Here is an 18566-nt window from a genome sequence, read left to right as displayed (position 1 = left end):
AGGATAAACCTCCTTGTCAAAGCCCAAGAGCAGGGCAGAAGAGAATGCGTAACTGAGAGAGCGGAAAACAAACCGCTGGAAGGACCCAGGTGGTCAGGCAGCATCGGGGAGGAAAGCAGACAATTAAGTGTGAGCCTGCATCTGGACTGGGAAGGTAGAGGAGAGTTAGCCAGTACTAAAGAGGTGAGTAGAAAGGGTGAAGCAAGAGCTTGCAAATCCAAGTGAGGAGTGTCGGAGTTACAGACACTACAGCACAGAAACAGGCTCTCTGGCCCATCTGGTCTCTACTGATTCTGCTAGTCCCTTCGACCCACACACAGAACATAGCCTTCCATACCCTTCCCATCCAAGTATCTATCGAAATGTCTCTTAAACACTGAAGTTGAACATGCATCTATCACTTCATCTGGTAGCTTGTTCCACACTTTCACCATCCTCTGAGTGAAGAAGATCACCCTCGGGGTCCCCTTAAATATTTCACCTTTCACCCTTAACCTATGATCTCTAGCTCACCCACCCACATTTGAAACAGCCTGCTATCTATACCCCACATAATTTTGTACATCTCTATCAAATCTTCTGTCACTCTCCAGCACCCCAATGATGATAGACAGTTGGAGAAGGGGAGAGTAGAAATGGAGGCTGGGAGGTGCTAGGTGGGGGCATTGAAGGGCTGTAGTTGATGGAATTTGATAGGAAAGGAAAGTGGAGCATGGAGGCAAAGAAGGGGAAGTGGGGTGGACAGATGGGAACAGTGGGAAGGGGAAATCCAGTGGAGTGTGTGAGAGATGGGTAGATGGAGTAGATGGATAAGGAAACCGACTGATTGGGGGCTTGGTGGGTGTAGGAGGAAGTAGGGAGATCAGGAGAAGAGAAGAAAGGAATGGAGAGGGAATAGGTTAACTGAAAAAAAAAATCCAGCAGCAAGTTTATCAAGGATCAACTTTATTCGCCATCTACATTTACATGAGTTAGGAATTTGCTGTGTTGTGTTGGCATGACAATGTAACAAAAACAGCAACATTCAACAATTATAAAGAATAAAAGAATTATTTAAAAATAGACTTGGAGATTAAAATGTCGATATGGAACATGGTGTGCATAAACATATGAAAACCACATTGTAAATAGAAGCAGCATGAATAAAAGTGAAAACTGGAATTGGAAAATTGAGTAAGAAAATTCAATTTTCATTACATCATGTTGACTACACAAGCAGAATATGAGAGGCATCTGCTTTAGTGTGTGCTTACCATCAACCCAGCAGTGGAGGGGGCCAAGGACATACAGAATGCTGGGGAAGAAGAGCAAGGATTGAAAAGAAAGGAGAACTAATTTTGAAGATCAGATGCCTCACTAACTGACAGTGCAAAAAATTCACAAAGCGCAGGGCAGAATGGAAGAAATTGTTTGAGCACATAGGATGGTGCAATAGTCACCGTGGACTTTGGACCTGAAATGGGCAAGTGTTTCATCATGAATTCTTCAAAGTTTATTTATTTCTCCAAATCCGTTGGACAGTTGCACTCAGAAATATATGGCACGTCATTAAGGTTTGAAACTGTGGCCACATCAGGAATTACATGACAAGCAATCTGTGCAAGGTATGAAGAAGAACTAATAGGATAAAGGGAACGCAAAGATGTTTTATTTGTGGACGGGACTCTGTAGTTCATGTTATGATGTGTTTCTGGTTTCTGGTCTCTCCTTTTTTTGTTGCTATTTTGGGCGCTTTTGAATTGAGGGTGGCCTGCAGATAATGATTACTGAGCTGAACCAAATATGCCTGAATGTTTTTGATTCTGTGTTTTTTGCTCTTCCTTTTGTTGCTAGTTATGCAATTTGTTTTTATTTTTTACCTAGGGTGGGGGGATTGATGTTTTTCTTTGAATGGATTCCATGGTATTTCTTTGTTTCATGGCTGTCTGTGGGAAGACAAATCTCAGAGTTGTATACTGCATTCATACTTTGATAATAAATGTACTTTGAATCATTGAATCTTTGACTGTTATATAAAGACATGTAATGGTGTTTGGAACAGACACCTAGAGACCTACACTCAGTGACCACTTCATTAGGTATTTCCTGTACTTAATCAAATGGCCACTGAGTGTATGTTTGTGGTCTTCTCCTGCTGTAGCCCATCCACTTCAAGTTTCAACAAGTTATGCATTCAGAGATGCTCTTTCAAACACCATCATTGTAACACATGGTTATTTGAATCACTGTCAACTTCCTGTCAGCTTGAACTAGTCTGGCCTTCTCCTCTTACCTCTCTCATTAATGTAGCCCCCTGGCCACCCTCAGGGTCGCTTGGCTTGCTGTCGTATAGGGAAATAGCCCTCGGCCCCGCCAAACTGGGTAATTAGTTTGTGTGGATGCTGTGTGATGTACCCCACCCCGCCCAAATAACAGACAATACACCAGATACGATTAAATAATTTACAGTTTATAGATATTGCTGGAACTATATGATTAATAGAGAATAAAATATAAAAGGAAAGTAAAAGGCACCACACTTATCAAAGTTCAATCTCTTCGTGCACAAACAGTTGGAGCTCAAGAACCTTCTTCTTCATCCTGAGACCCCTCGGACCACCTCGACCGGCCGCCTGGGACCAACAACGGTGGCCAACCAGACGCTCCACACGAGTCCGTCTCCATCTCCTTGCCGAACGCCCTCCTGGGGGTCCGACCCCGTTAGCGGACATCACAGCACCTGGTCCATCCTCTGTCTCTCTCTCCCACCTTCTGCCCCAAAACCCCGTGCATGCAAATCTCCCAGATAGACCAAAATCATAACAACTATCCCAGTTGGTTAATAGCACCCTGTTATCTGTACTAACCTAAGCAAATGTCTAGATAGAGACTTTCTCAGCATTTAACATAACAAAGAAGCATTCCCCAGTATAACATAACAAAGAAGCCATTTTAATTAGCCTACGCAGTAAAAGACGAAACCCCCTTACATTAACAAGGTTTTTTTGCCCACAGAACTGTTGCTTGGTAGATGTTTTTTGTTTATCGCATCATTTTCTGTAAACTCTAGAGACTGTTGTGTGTGAAAATTTGAGATACTCGAACTACCTCATCTGGCATCAACAATCATTCAATGGTCAATGTCACTTAGATCACATTTCTTCCACAGTATGATGTTTGATCTGAACAACAACTGAACCTTGTGACCATGTCTGCATGTTTTTATGTATTGAGCTGCTGCTATATGATTGGGGTGTACAGGTGTACCTAATAAAGTGGCTTCTGAGTGTGTTTTTCAATTAGTCATTACCAGCTGAAGTCAATTTTGTTTAAAAGCCAGATCAAATTACATTGCTTGTATCTAATAAAGTGGCCACTGAATGCAGAGAAAGGTAGGTACTTGGAAAGATTAAGGACAGAACTGGGCCACTGGCCTACACAATGGAGATTGTGTCTGATGTCATCTGGAGAAGACATGTCGATCTTGAAGAGAGTCAGAGTCAATTGTTTGAGAAGCAAGTTGTCCAGAGCTGTCAGGGTCACTTCCTGCAGTCCCAGAGTTATCTCCTGCAACCACCATGGGAGGAGGCTCCAGATCCTGGGATTGCTTGCCAGCCGCAAGTCTTACCTGCCAAGAAGAGTGATCCCCCGCCTCCTTATCTGGGAAGGTGTTCTCTCACAAGAGTAAAAAATCCTCTGCAGTGATTAAATCTGTAGGCCTGAATGAGACAATTTAAAATAAACTCTGCTGTGGATGCCTTTATAGTAGTACATAATATGACTGTAGAGCAATATGTTGCATAGTTGAGTTGAGATGCATTCCACATTGAGTTGGAGGTTATACCTAAGCAGGAAGGACATTAGGACCACGTGTGTCCTTTGTTTCATGGAATCCTGGTTGATCCCTTCTGTAACAGATGCAGCGATTCGGATCGATGAGTTTACTATACACCATCAGGATAGATCTACAGAGTCTCTCAAAAGCAGAGGTGGAGGAGTATGCCTCATGATCAACTCTTCTTCATGCACACATATATCAGTGCTGTCCCAATTCTACTCACCAGACCTGGCAGTAAAGTGCCGTCCTTTTTACCTACCATGGGAGTTCTCTGGGATCATTTTGGTAGCAGTTTACATTCCACCTCAGGCTAATGTCAAGCAGGTTTTAGATAATCTGAGCAATGGGATCAACATGCATGAAACGGCGCACCCTACCGCCTTTACCATCGTTATGGGAGATTTTAACCATGCTAGCTGAAAAAAATCACTAGGCAACTATCATCAACAGATTACTTGCAATACCAGAGGAAACAAAACACTGGACCATTGCTACACCACTATCAAGAATGCCTACCGTGTTATTCCTCGCCCTCACTTCGGGAAGACTGATCACCTGACTGTACTTCTACTCCCTGAATATAGAGAGAGACTGAAGACTGCAGCACCAGCAGTGAGGACCAAGAAATATGGACAAGGGAAGCACAGGAGCACCTACAGGACTGCTTTGAATCAGTGGACTGGACTATATTCAGGAATTCATCTTCAAACCTGGTTGAGTATGCTGTAGTTGTTACTGATTTCTTTAAAACCTGTGTGGATGAGTGTGTACCCACAAAGACTTACTGTACATTCCCAAATCAAAAGCTGTGGATAAACTAGGAGGTATGTCGCTTGCTGAAGGCTGGATCTGTGGCATTCAAGTCTGGTGACCCAGGCCTGTACCAGAAAACCAAGTATGATTTGTGGAGGGCTATTTCAAGGACAAAGAGACAATTTCAAACGAGGTTGGAGGCGACATCAGTTGCACTCGAACTCTGGCAGGGTCTGCAATTACTTCCTGCAAAGTGAAACCCAATAGCATGAATGACAGCTATGCTTCACTACCAGATGAACTCAACGCCTTCTATGCACACTTTGAAAGGGAGAACACAACTACAGCTGTGAACATCCCTGCTGCATCTGATGACGCTGTGATCTTCGTCTCTGAGGCCAATGTTAGACTGTCTTTAAAGAGAGTGAACCCTCGCAAGGCGGAAGGTCCTAATGGAGTAGCTGGTAAGGCTCTGAAAATCTGTGCCAACCAACTAGCGGGAGTATTCAAGGATATTTTCAACCTCTTACTGCTGCAGGTAGAAGTTCCCACTTGCTTCAAGAAGGTAATAATTATACCAGTGCCCTAGAAGAATAATGTGGGCTGCCTTAATGACTATCGCCTGGTAGCAGTCACATCGACAGTGATGAAATGCTTTGAGACGTTGGTCATGACTAGACTGAACTCCTGCCTCAGCAAGGACCTGGACTCATTGCAATTTGCCTATCGCCACAATAGGTCAATGGCAGATGCAATCTCAATGGCTTTCCACACGGCTTTAGGTCACCTGGAGAACACAAACACCTATGTTAGGATGCTGTTCATCGACTATAGCTCAACATTTAATACCATCATTCCCACAATCCTGACTGAGAAGTTGCAGAACCTGGGCCTCTGTACCTCACTCTGCAATTGGATCCTTGACTTCCTAACCGAATTCCACAATCTGTGGAGATTGGTGATAACATATCCTCCTCGCTGATGATCAACACTGGCGTACTACAGTGATGTGTGCTTAGCCCACTGCTCTACTCTCTATATACACATGATTGTGTGGCTAGGTATAGCTCAAATACCATCTATAAATTTGCTAACGATACAACCATTGTTGGTAGAATCTCAGGTGGTGATGAGAGGGTGTACAGGAGTGAGATATGCCAACTAGTGGAATGGTGCCACAGCAACAACCTGGCACTCAACGTCAGTAAGACGAAAGAGCTGATTGTGGACTTCAGAAAGACTAAGATGAAGTAAGACATACCAATCCTCATAGAGGGATCAGAAGTGGAGAGAGTGAGCAGCTTCAAGTTCCTGGGTGTCAAGATCTCTGAGGATCTATCCTGGTTCCAACATATTGATGTAATTATAGAGAAGGCAAGACAGTGGCTATATTTTATTAGGAGTTTGAAGAGAATTGGCATGTCAACAAATATACTCAAAAACTTTTATAGTTGTACCGTGGAGAGCTTTCTGACAGGCTGCATCACTGTCTGCTATGGAGGGGCTACTGCACAGGACCGAAAGAAGCTGCAGGAAGCTGTAAACCTAGTCAGTTCTATCTTGGGCACTAGCCTACAAAGTACCGAGGACTTCTTTAGGGAGTGGTGTCTCAGAAAGGCAGCGTCCATTATTAAGGACCTCCAGCACCCAGGGCATGCCCTTTTTTCACTGTTAGCATCAGGTAGGAGGTACAGAAGCCTAAAGGCACACAGTCAGCGATTCAGGAACAGCTTCTTCCTCTCTGCCATCTGATTCCTAAATGGACATTGAATCTTTGGACACTACCTCGTTTTTGTTAATATACAGTATTTCTGTTTTTGCCTCTTTTTAAAAATCTATTCAATATACGTAATTGATTTACTTGTTTATTTATTATTATTATTTTTATTTTTTTTCTTTCTGCTAGACCATGTATTGTATTGAACTACTGCTGCTGAGTTAACAAATTTCACGTCACATGCCGGTGATAATAAACATGATTGTCATTCTGAAGAAGTGTTGTGTATTTAATATTTCAGTAATATTTGAGTAATATTGTATATGTATTATTTGATTAAGCATTCTTTGTTTGTTTACATAATTTGTTATGGGTTATTGCATATGGTTATTCATGTAAGAAGTACATGAATGGCATATTATGCCACCACATCATATATCAGCACTACATTAAAAAAGAGAAAAGACTCTAAATAGACAAAACATGTCCAAGCGCCTGTGTTTTTCTTTCAATTAGTTTCTGGAGTTATAAATCATAACAACTAGGTGAGAGGATGCAGAGGAGACTAACTAGAATGCTGCCGGATTAGCCAGCATGTCTTATGAGGATAGATTGACTGAGGTAGAGCTTTTATCTTTGGAGTATAGGAGGGTGAGAGTCGACTTGATAGAGGTGTACAAGATTATACGATGTGTTGATCAAATGGATAGACAGAGACTTCTCCCAGGTGGAAATGGTTATTACCATCAGGGCTAATTTTAAGGTGATTAGAGGAAAGTATGGGGGGGGGGTGCATGTCAGAGTAAAGTTTTAACACATGAAGTGTGGTGATGTGTGGAATGCCCTGACAGTGGTAGTGGTAGAGGCAGGTACATTAGGGACATTTAAGAAACTGTTAGGCGTATGGATGATAGAAAAATGAATGGCTACGTAGGAAGGAATGGCTAGGTTGATCGTAGAGTAGATAAAAAGGTTCGTATAATATCATGGGCTGAAGGGCCTGTACTGTGCTCTATTGTTCTATCTTCTATGTTCTATGATTTATAGTCTGAATTCTAAAGAATAGATAATGATAAAGTTCTAGTCAGGCATTGGAACATCAATAATTGTGATTTGAAGTTTTCAGGCAGAGTTGGTAATACTTGGTTGTATAGCCATCAGCAACACACAGAATATACTGAAGGAACTCAGCAAATCAGGCAGCATCTATGGAGGGGAAGAAACAATCGATGTTTTGGGCCAAGACCCTACATCAGGACTGGTAAGGAAATGGGTGAGAATAAGAAGGTGTAGGAGGGGAAGGATTATAAGCTGGCAGGTCATGGTTGAAATCTTTCCCTCAACTGGTTTCTCCCTTTTTCCCACCTACTCAGCTTCCCCATCATTTGGATTCACCTATCACCTCGTAGCTTACACTCCTTCCCATCTCCCTACCTTCTTATTCTGGCTTCTTCCCCATACCTTTCCACTCCTGAGGGAGGACCTCAGCCCAAAACGTTGACTGTTCATTCTCATTGATAGATGCTGCCGGACCTGCTCAGTTACTCCAGCATTTTGCCTGTGTTGCTCAAGATTTCCAGCATCTGCAGGATCTCCTGCATTTACAAATTCAATAAAGAGAAGAGAGAAATGATTGGCTTTATTCATCACACATCCATTGAAACATTAAAACACAGAGTGAAATGTGTTGTTTGCGTCAAATCAAATCTGCAAGGATTGTGCTGGGCTGCACACAAGTTTTGTCATGTTTCTGGCAGCAACAAAGCATGCCCACAATTTGCTAACTTTAAATCTACGTCTTTGGAATGCAGGGAAAAATTGAGGCACCCTGTGGAAACCCACACAGTCACAGGGAGAACATACGAACTCCTTACTGACAGCAGCAGGAATTAATCGGTGATCGGGAGCACTGTAATATCCATTACTTAGGAACCAACCATTGCAGCTTTGCACTGTAATACCATAAATTGAAAACAAGCAAATGGAAGCAGATGCTGTTAAGCTTCAGGAGTTATATTATGGCACTAGCTGGTGTCTGTGATTGAGCAGTAATTTACAGCTAAAATAGGAATGTTTTCATGTGGTAAACCAACCTTTCTCTGAATTCCTTTTTACGGAAATGTCATTTGTCAGAATCATCCTTAACAAAAATGTCTTCCAGTGCAAATATTCACAAGACAATAAATGCTGGTGTTCACCCAATTTTAGATTTGAGATTAAAGATTGTTTAATATCACTTCCAGTACACAAGAGAAGACACAAACAAAATACTTGTTACTCCAGATCTGATGAAGAACGCAAAAACAAAGGTAAGGAATCACATTAAACACACAATAAATATAAATACATAAGATAATTTATATAATAGATTGATTGTATGCCCATATAGAGTCACTAGGCATAGGGTGATTGATAGGAAATAATAAAGTAGTGGTGGAGTTAGTGGGTGGAGGTGTTGATTCGTCTTACTTCTTGGGGAAAGTAACTGCTTTTGAGTCTGGTGGTCCTGGCACAGATGCTACATAGCTTCCTCCCTGATGGGAGTGGGACAAACAATCCTTGAGCAGGGTGGGTGGGATCCTTCATGATGCTACTGGCTTTTTCGGCTGTTTACTATATATATGTTCTTAATGGTTGGTAGGCTGATGCCAGTGATGTGTTGGACAGTTTTGAATACCTGTTGCAAAGCCTTCCTGTCTGCCACAGTGCAGTTTCCATTCCAAACGGTGATGCAGTTTGTCAGGAAGCTCTCTACTACATAGTGCATCTGTAGAATGAGGTGGGTATGGATGTGCAAAGCCCAGCTATCTTTAGCCTGAGTGATGAGAGTTCTGCATTTAGAGATATTTATCCAAAAACTGATCAGCATTTAGTAAAATGTTCATAACAGTATTGACTGCTACTCACTAAGTCTTGAATAATATTATTTGATGCTCTGTTTGTGCCAAGAACACACTAAAACACGTGTATACACACACACTTACAAACTACTCACACGTGCACAGACACACATACAGGTCCATAAACAGACATGTATATTCACACAAAAGAGAAAAAAACCACAGAGGGCGAATAAGTGAACTGAAGGGATCAAAGATCAACTTTAGTTGTTACACACTCACACTCACCATCACTGATAGCATTCTCACAGCATAATACACACAAGAGATTCTGCAGATGCTGGAAATCCACAGCAACGCACACAAAATGCTGGAGGAACTTAGCAGGTCAGGCAACATGTACTGAAGTGAATAAACAGTCCGTGTTTATTCAGGATGAATGGGAGGCCCAAAACGTTGACTTTTTATTCCTTTCTTTAGATGCCGCCTGACCCATTGAGTATCACAAGTCTTTTATTTTTTTATTTCAGATTTCCAGTTTGTTTGCTTTCCTTAGATGTTACTTGAAAGAGAAGCAAATAAAATGTACTGATTTCTCTTGGTTTTAAATTCGTAACACTCACCGTTAGTTTAGTTTAATTTTGTAACAAAAGCTAGATTTGTTTTGCACTTGAAGAAAATCAGTTTATTAGGGCTGGTGACGTGGTTTGGAAAGATAATCTCTATGCTAACTCCATTGATAAATTGTGGCTAATTATCCCAGAGAGTGGCTGTAAATTTGTGCACAGACTCTCAGCACATCTATCGGAATAAGGCTTGCTTTGCTCATCCGGTGTTAGTCACAGTAACTAAGGTTGGTGCACAAACTCTATTGTTAGCAGTCACTGCTCTGTGGCAATTGAACATTTTACAATTAAATACCCGGCATATTACTTGCCCAGGGAATTTATTGCTGTGTTCATCACTGCTGTCCATGTCCCCGTGAATGCAAACACTAAGGATGCACTGGGAGAGCTTTACAGTATCATCGGCTTTCTACAAAACAAGAATCCAGGTGGTCTCTTCATAATTGCAGGGGACTTCAATCACAACCTGCAGGACATTTTACCCAAAATTCAGTAGCGTGTCACCATGGCCACAGGGGAACAAGGAGAATGGATCATGTTTATACAAACCAATGCGGTACTTACAAAGCCACCCCATGTCATCACCTTGGCCTGAATGACATTTCTATAATGTTACTCCCAGCACACTGACCGCTGCTGACAATGGAGAAACCAGTCAAGAGACTGCCATGGCCTAATGAGGCAATCTCTATGCTTCAGAACTGTTTTGAACGGACTAACTGGCAGATGTTCAGGGAGGTTGCCACAAACAGAGACGACACAGACCTTGAGGAATATGCCTCATCTGTCACCAGCTATATCTGTTAACGTGTAGGTAATGACACAACCTCAGGAAGAGCCTTCTCACTGCCCAACCAGAAGCCCTGGGTGAATGCTGAGGTGCACTCACTACTAAAAGCCCAGTAGTCAAGTCCGTTGGCAGAACAGCTCTCAGAGCAGCCAGGAGATACCTCATGTTAGGCATCAAGAGGGCAAAGACCACCTACACACACAAAATTCAGGAAAATTTGGCTGTTGATGATCTCCAATATATGTGGCTTGAGGGCATTACTGGCTAGGCAAGGAAAAACAGCGTCAACTGTATGAGAGAGGCCTCCGTCCCCAATGCTCTAAACAACTTTCATGTATGCTTCAAAACATGCAACAGAATGTTAGCCATGAAGTCAACCACGACCCCCACCTCCAGCCCTTTCACGTGGGCAGCCATTATATGTAAAAGCAGCACATGTGAGGAGGATTCTGCAGAGAGTCAACCCCTGTTAGGTGGCCTGACCAGACGACATCCTAGGCTGAGTACTCAGGGAGTGTGCACACCAACTCTCATCAGAGGTATCTTAAGCACTACACTCATCCAAGCTGCTGTCCCCAGATGCTTCAAATTAGCAACCCTCATCCCTGTACCAAAGAACTCTACACTATTTGAACAAAAAGATTCCCATCCGATAGAGCTGAAGCCAATCATCATGAAGTGCTTTTATCGGCTGGTAATGATATATATCAAAATCTTCATTCCTCAATACTAGACTCTCACCAATATGCTTACAGACAGAACCATTCTACGACAAATGCGATAGCATCCGTCATGCACCTGGCCCTGACACACCTAGAAATTAAGGGCACTTATGTCAGAATGCTGTTTCTCAATTTAGTTTTGCATTGTCCCACAGACCATAGTGTACAAACTCCTACTCCTCGGTTTAAATACGCCACCCTGTAGCTTCCTAACCAACAGACCTCAGATAGTCAGGATGTACAATCGCTCCTCCCTCCCCATCATCCTCAACATGGGTGCCCCCTCAGGGCTGTGTGCTGAGCCCGTCGCTGTTCACTCTGCTCATACACGAAATGCATGGCCAAACACCGAGTAATCGCATTGTTCGAGTTCGCCGATGACATGACAGTGATGAGGCTTGTCACCAACAACAATGAGACGACCTACAGAAAGGAGGTGGAAGAGCTCGAGGCCTGGTGCCAGGCAAATAATGTTTTCCTCAATATCAATATGGCTAACGATTTCACACCTTTCAACCCGCCCCCACCTCAAACTCCTGTGAGTGCACGCCATGCACAAACTCTCATGGTCCCAGAACACAATCAAGAAAGCTCACAAGCACTTCTACTTTCTTATCAAGCTGAAGGGAGCTGGATTATGGGCATCTATACTCATTACCTTCTACAGATGTGCAGCAGACAGCATGCTAACCTGCTGCATTACTGCATGGGTTTGTACTCACAGGAATTGAGAAGAATGAGTAGGGATCTCATTGAAATTTACCAAGTTTTGAAAGGACTAGATAAGGTGGATGTGGGAGTGTCCAGAACTAGAGGGCACAACCTCAAAATTGAGGGGCAACTCTTTAGAATAGAGTGGAGGAGGATTTTTTTTTTAGCCAGAGAGTAGTGAATCTGTGGAATGCTCTGGGACAGACTGCGGCAGAGGCTAAGACCGTGAACATAATTAAAGTGAACATTGACAGTTTCCTGATGGGTCAGGGCATCAAAGGATATGACGAGAAGGCAGATGTATGGGGTTGAGTGGGATCCAGGATCATCCATATTGGAATGGTAGAGCAGACTCAATGAGCTGAATGGCCTAATTCTGCTTCTATGTCTCATGGTCTTATGGTACAGAAACTGCACTAAGGCAGGCAGGAAGGCTTTACAACAGGTAGTCAAAACTGCCCAAGGCATCACTGCCACCAACCTACCCACCATCAAGGACATATATATATACACAGAATGGTGCCAGAAAAAGGCCAGAGATATCACCCTGCTCATGGATTGTCCCACTCCCATCAGAGACTATCCATGAAGTATTCGTGCAGGGACCAGCAGGTTCAAAAGCAGTTACTTTCTCCAAGTAGTAAGGCGTAATGTGTGGGCACATGGCCAAGTGGTTAAGGCATTCGACTAGCGACCTGAAGGTCACAAGTTTGAGCCCCAGCTGAGGCAGCGTGTTGTGTCCTTGAGCAAGGCACGTAACCACACATTGTTCTGCGACGATACTGGTGCTAAGCTGTATTGGCCTTTGCGCTTCCCTTGGACAACATCGGTGCATGGAGAGGGGCGACTTGCAGCATGGGCAACTGCCGGTCTTCCATACAACCTTGCCCAGGCCTGCACCCTGGAGAGTGAATACTTTCCAGGTGCAGATCCATGGTCTCACAAGACTAACGGATGCCTTAAAGGCTGAAAAAACACCTTCATCCACTAATCCACCCGTCCACATACCCTGCTACCACTATTTTATGATTTTTTGTCCAGGTCATCTTATGTACAGGCGCTCCTGTAACTAGTGTCACTTTATGTGCATACAGTCAATCCAGGCATACAAGTTGTATTATGAATTTATATTTATTGTTTTTTAAAAATATTGCGTCCTTTATCTTACTGTGTTTTTTATATGTTGCATTGGATCCGGAGTAAGAATTATTGATTTCTTCTTTACACTTATGTACCAGAAATGGCATTAAACATTAAACAATCTCTTGCAAAACAACAAACTCTTTTCGTCTCAACTTGGAAACAGATGTCATGCTAAAACTGTCTACAGATAAGTTAAAGTATGAATCAAAATCATGGTTAATATCACCTCCATATGTTGTGAAATCCATTGTTATGTGGCAGCCGTACATTGCAGTTAATAATAATAAATTTAATAAGTAGTGCAAAAAGAGATTTTAAAAAATAGTGAGGTAATGTTCATGAGTTCTATGTCAATTCAGAGGGCAAGAAGCTGGTCTTGAAATGTCAAGTGTGTGTCTTCTGGCTCCTCCTTGAAGGTAGCAATGAGAGGAGAATATGTCCAGGGTGACGGGAGATCCTTCATCATGCATGCTGCCTTCTTGAGGTATCACTTTTTGAAGGTTCAAAAACGTCAAAGTTCAAAATAAATTTATTATCAAAGTAAATATATGTCATCATTTACATGTCAGGGCGATGGAGCAGGGATCCAATTGCAGGCCCAGTACTGTGCACACAGTGATATTAATTGAGTAACAAATCCCAAGGTGTGAACACTGTCGGTGTCAAAGATCAGACAGAGATCAAAACATCCAGAGAAATCCAAAAACTAGAATCGGGAAACAGGCAGAGTTGATATTCAGATGGACAGAGTACAGATACGGATGCTGGAAAGGCTCAGGAAAATTCACTGGCACAATCTGGCAACAAACAGGTGAAAGCACAGGACTGAAATACACTGAGCAATAAACAGAGAGGCAGATGATAGGTGGAGCACAATGAGACACAGGTGGCAGCAATACAGGTAATAATGAGAAGCAGATGAGAGACGGAGTACTCAGTAATACAGAGGCCGGAGTAGAGCAGGAGCGGGGACAGGAGTACATGGCAATACAAAACCACAGACTGACAGCTAGGGGAAAACACACAAAAAGACAGAGTTCAGCTGGAGGTACTGACAATACAACTTTGAAATTCATTTTCTTTTGGGCATACTCAATAAATCCATACATTATTAACCAAAACAGAAACAATAAAAGACCGCTCCAACTTGGGCACTCAACCAGTGTGCAAAAGACAACAAACTGTGCAAAGGAATAAATAAATAAAGAAATAATAATAATAATAATAATAATAAATAAATAAGCAATAAATATCGAGAACATGAGATAAAGAATCTTTGAAAGTGAGTCTGTTAGTTGTGGGAACAGTGAGGGGTGAGTGAAGTTGAGTGAAGTTTAGATTATGAGAACATTCAGTCCTCTTTTATTGTCATTTAGAAATGTATACATGCATTAAGAAATGATACATTGTTTCTCCAGAGTGATTTCACAGAAAACAGGATAAACCAAAGACTAACACTGACAGAACCACATAATTATAACGTATAGTTACAGCAGTGCAAAGCAATACCATAATTTGATGAAGAACAAACCATGGGCACGGTAAATAAAGTTTCAAAAGTCCCCGAGTCGATCGACTCCCAAGTCCCCGATACCAGGCGGCAAAAGGGAGAAACTCCCTGCCATAAACCTCCAGGCACCATCAACTTGCCGATACCTTGGAAGCAGCCGACCACAGCCAACACTGAGTCCGTCCGTCCGAAAACTGCGAGCCTCCGACTAGCCCCTCTGATACAGCCTCCTGAGCACCATCCTCTGCTGAGCGCCTTTGACCTAGCCCCGGCCGCTGAAACAAGCAAAGCCGAGGATTCAGGGCCTTCTGCTCCAGAGATTCCGGTTACCACACAGTAGCAGTAGCAGAGACGCGGGCATTTCAGAAGTTTTCCAGATGCTCCTCCGTACTCTCACGTCCGTCTCCATCAAATCAGAATTGTGCAGAATTGTGTACTTGACAGATTACAGATATCATTCACTGGAGAGGCTACACGTGCTGCCGTCGTACCGCCTTCTTCTCCTCCTTAGTATAGCTCTCCATAGACTATACTGTCTGTAGTCTCTTAGCTATACTCTCCATAGTATAGCTGTAGATAATTGCAAGAGCTTTTGGTGACATTACAAGTATCCTCAAATTCCTAATGAAATATAGTCACTGTTAATGCCTTCTTTGTAATTGCATCAATATGTTGGACCCAGGGCAGATCTTCAGAGATGTTGACAGCTGAGGATAGCATATCAGCAAGCAGGCTCATAATAACCTTTAGATGAAGTGTTACTTTCTTCTATTAAGCACAGTTGTTTTAAGCAGCTGTTTGATAGTACATGCCTTGAAGAACATATCCTTTCACTCAATGGTTGCAACTAAGTGGGGAGATGCCAGAGAAAAAGTTCAGCAAAAAAGACTGTGAATCATTGCACGAGATTGGATATAATATTATTGCATCGTGCGTGTATTGGTGTGGCACATATGGAGTTTGGGAGGGAGGTAGGTTAGTGTGGTATATTGAAGTACCCTTGCAAGTATTAGCAAATGACAGTGTACTTTTAATACATTCAGCAACATTCGGAAGAACATTATATTCTCTCAGGCATCAAGAAGGAAAATGTCCATGGAGACTACTTTCAACTTCCACTCTGATGAAAGATTGTTGACCTGAAATAATAAATTTCTCTCTTCATAAATGCTACCTGACCTGGTGAGTATTTCCCATTCAAATGTAAAAGTGATCAGCCAAATGTCAGTATTTTTTATGAAGTAAATTGACATGGATCCTTTTCACAACTAGTATTACTTTCATTTCCTTGTCAGAATGCATACATCAAGTTGATTTATTAAAGGAATGAATTCCAAAATCTGACGTGAAGCAATTTTGCATTCATTTTAATGAAATCGGATTAACCTATTCTGTGCCCAGCTAAGCATATTGTCAGTGTGCTGACGGCATTCTGAATGTTTTCACATTAATTCATGGCCACTTAGGAATAGGCAGTGAATGTAGATGTTTTCAGTACAATCACAGACCTGAAAGGAATAAATTGAATGCTTGGCTAAAGATCCTGTACACCACATCAATATTCAGGTATTAATAGACTTTAGGAATGTTTTAGTTAAAGCTGATTGCAGTGCCTTAATGAACTGATAGCATATAGACTGTCATTTGACTGTATGGTGGCCATCACAGCAAACTGCATTGCATTCATTCCAGAACTGTCAGGCTGGGTTATTCCCCCAGGCTGTTAGGTGTCTTGACACCCTGCTGCCACCCAGCACACAAGTACACCCTGGCTGTAAACTCTCCCCCATTCTCCAACACAAAGGCACACTCCCATCCTACGCTGGACACTTTTCATCTTTTATTGTTTGTACTTTTTTGAAATACAGTGCAGAATGTGCTCTTCTGGCCCAATGCACTGCACTGCCCAGCAATCCCCTGATTTAATTCCAGCCTAACCATGGGACAATTTACAATGACTAATTAAACTACCAGCCAATATTTCTTTGGAGTGTGGGAGGAAACCGTAGCACCCAGAGGAAAGCCATGCAGTCATGGGGAGAACATTCAGTGTCCCTACAGACAGTGGCGGGAATTGAACCTGGGTCACTGGTACTGTAAAGGGTTGTGCTAACCACAATACTGTACCGCTCTTCAGGCCACACCAATGAGGAGTTCGCACAAATGTTATTTTGTGCTGGATTGTAATTATATGTGTTTTGTTTGACCATATGTATTGTGTTTGCTCTTTGGCCTCAGAGGGACGATGATTCATTTAGCTGTATGCATGTGTATGTTTGAATGATAATAAACTTGAACTTGTAGTTGGATGCTGTGCCTCACCTGGAGCACTCCTTGAATGGATCCACATTTTAATTGCTGGGCAGGGTGAAGTGCTACTATCTTACAGATTCAGCATTCCAGGGTGACACATGATTTTCTGCCAGGGGTTCTGGTTTCCTTCTATGTTCCAAAGATGCATGGGTTGGCAGATTTGTTATTTACTGTAAATTGCCTTTAGTGTAGATGAAATTTAGGGAAAGGATTGATAGGAAGATTGGGAGTATAAAATGGTAATAGAATAAATGTGTGTTCAGTGGTTAGTGTGGACATGATGGGCTGAAGGCCCTGTTTTCATACTGTATGTCTCTAAGATGGGTATGCTAACAAAGATTCGAGCAAATTTATGCAGATGTACCATAGAAAACATTGTGACTGGTTGCACCATCCATCTAGTATGGAGTGGCTACAGCAAACAATCAGGAGAAAAAGGTGCAGTGGATTGTAAACTCAGCTAGCTTCAGCATGGGCACTCACCTCCTCACCATCATGGACATCTTCATGAAAGTGAGTCCATATAGTGGCATGCAAAAGTTTGGACACTCCGTTCAAAATTTCTGTTACTATGAATAGCTGAGCGAATAAAACATGAACTGATTTCCAAAAGGCATAAAGTTAAAGAGGACACATTTCTTTAATATTTTAAGCAAAATTACTTTTTTATTTCCATCCTGTACAGTTTCAAAATAACAAAAAAGGAAAAGGGCCTGAAGCAAAAGTTTGGGCACCCTGCATGGTCAGTACTTAGTAACACACCCTTTGGCAAGTATCACAGCTTGTAAATGCTTTCTGAGCCAGCTAAGAGTCTTTCAATTCTTGTTTGGGGGATTTTCACCCTTTCTTTCTTGCAAAAGGCTTCTAGTTCTATGAGATTCTTGGGCCGTCTTGCATGCACTGCTCTTTTGAGATCTATCCACAGATTTTAAATGATGTTTAGGTCTGGGAACAGTGAGGGTCATGGCCAAACCTTCAGCTTGCACCTCTTGAGGTAGTCCATTGTGGATTTTGAGGTGTGTTTAGGATCATTATCCTGTTGTAGAAGCCATCCTCTTTTCATCTCCAGCTTTTTACAGACGGTGTGATGTTTGCTTCCAGAATTTGCTGGTATTTAATTGAATTCATTCTTCCCTCTACCAGTGAAATGTTCCCCATATCACTGGCTGTAACACAAGCCCAAAGCATGATCGATCCACCCCTGTGTTTAACAGTTGGAGAGGTTTTCTTTTCATGAAATTCTGCACCTTTTTTCCTCCAAACATACCTTTGCTCATTGCAGCCAAAAAGTTCTATTTTAAGTTCATCAGTCCACAGGACTTGTTTCCAAAATGCATCAGGCTTGTTTAGATGTTCCTTTGCAAACTCCTGATGCTGAATTTTGTGGTGAGGACGCAGGAATATAATAAAGTAATCTTGCTTAAAATATTAAAGAAATGTGTCATCTTTAACTTTATACCTTTTGGAAATCAGGTCATCTTTTACTCGCTTAGCTATTCATAGTAACAGAAATTTGACCAGGGTGCCCAAACTTTTGCATGCCATTGTATGTGTATATATACATTAAAGTGCACGTTTAAACTGTCTAAAGGCTTAATTTCCCCACCCCACCCAAACACAATAG

Source organism: Mobula hypostoma, chromosome 1, assembly GCF_963921235.1.
Source record: "Mobula hypostoma chromosome 1, sMobHyp1.1, whole genome shotgun sequence".
Lineage (NCBI taxonomy): Eukaryota > Metazoa > Chordata > Chondrichthyes > Myliobatiformes > Myliobatidae > Mobula > Mobula hypostoma.
The sequence above is the reverse complement of the archived record's forward strand: the minus strand, read 5'-3'. Positions refer to the sequence as shown.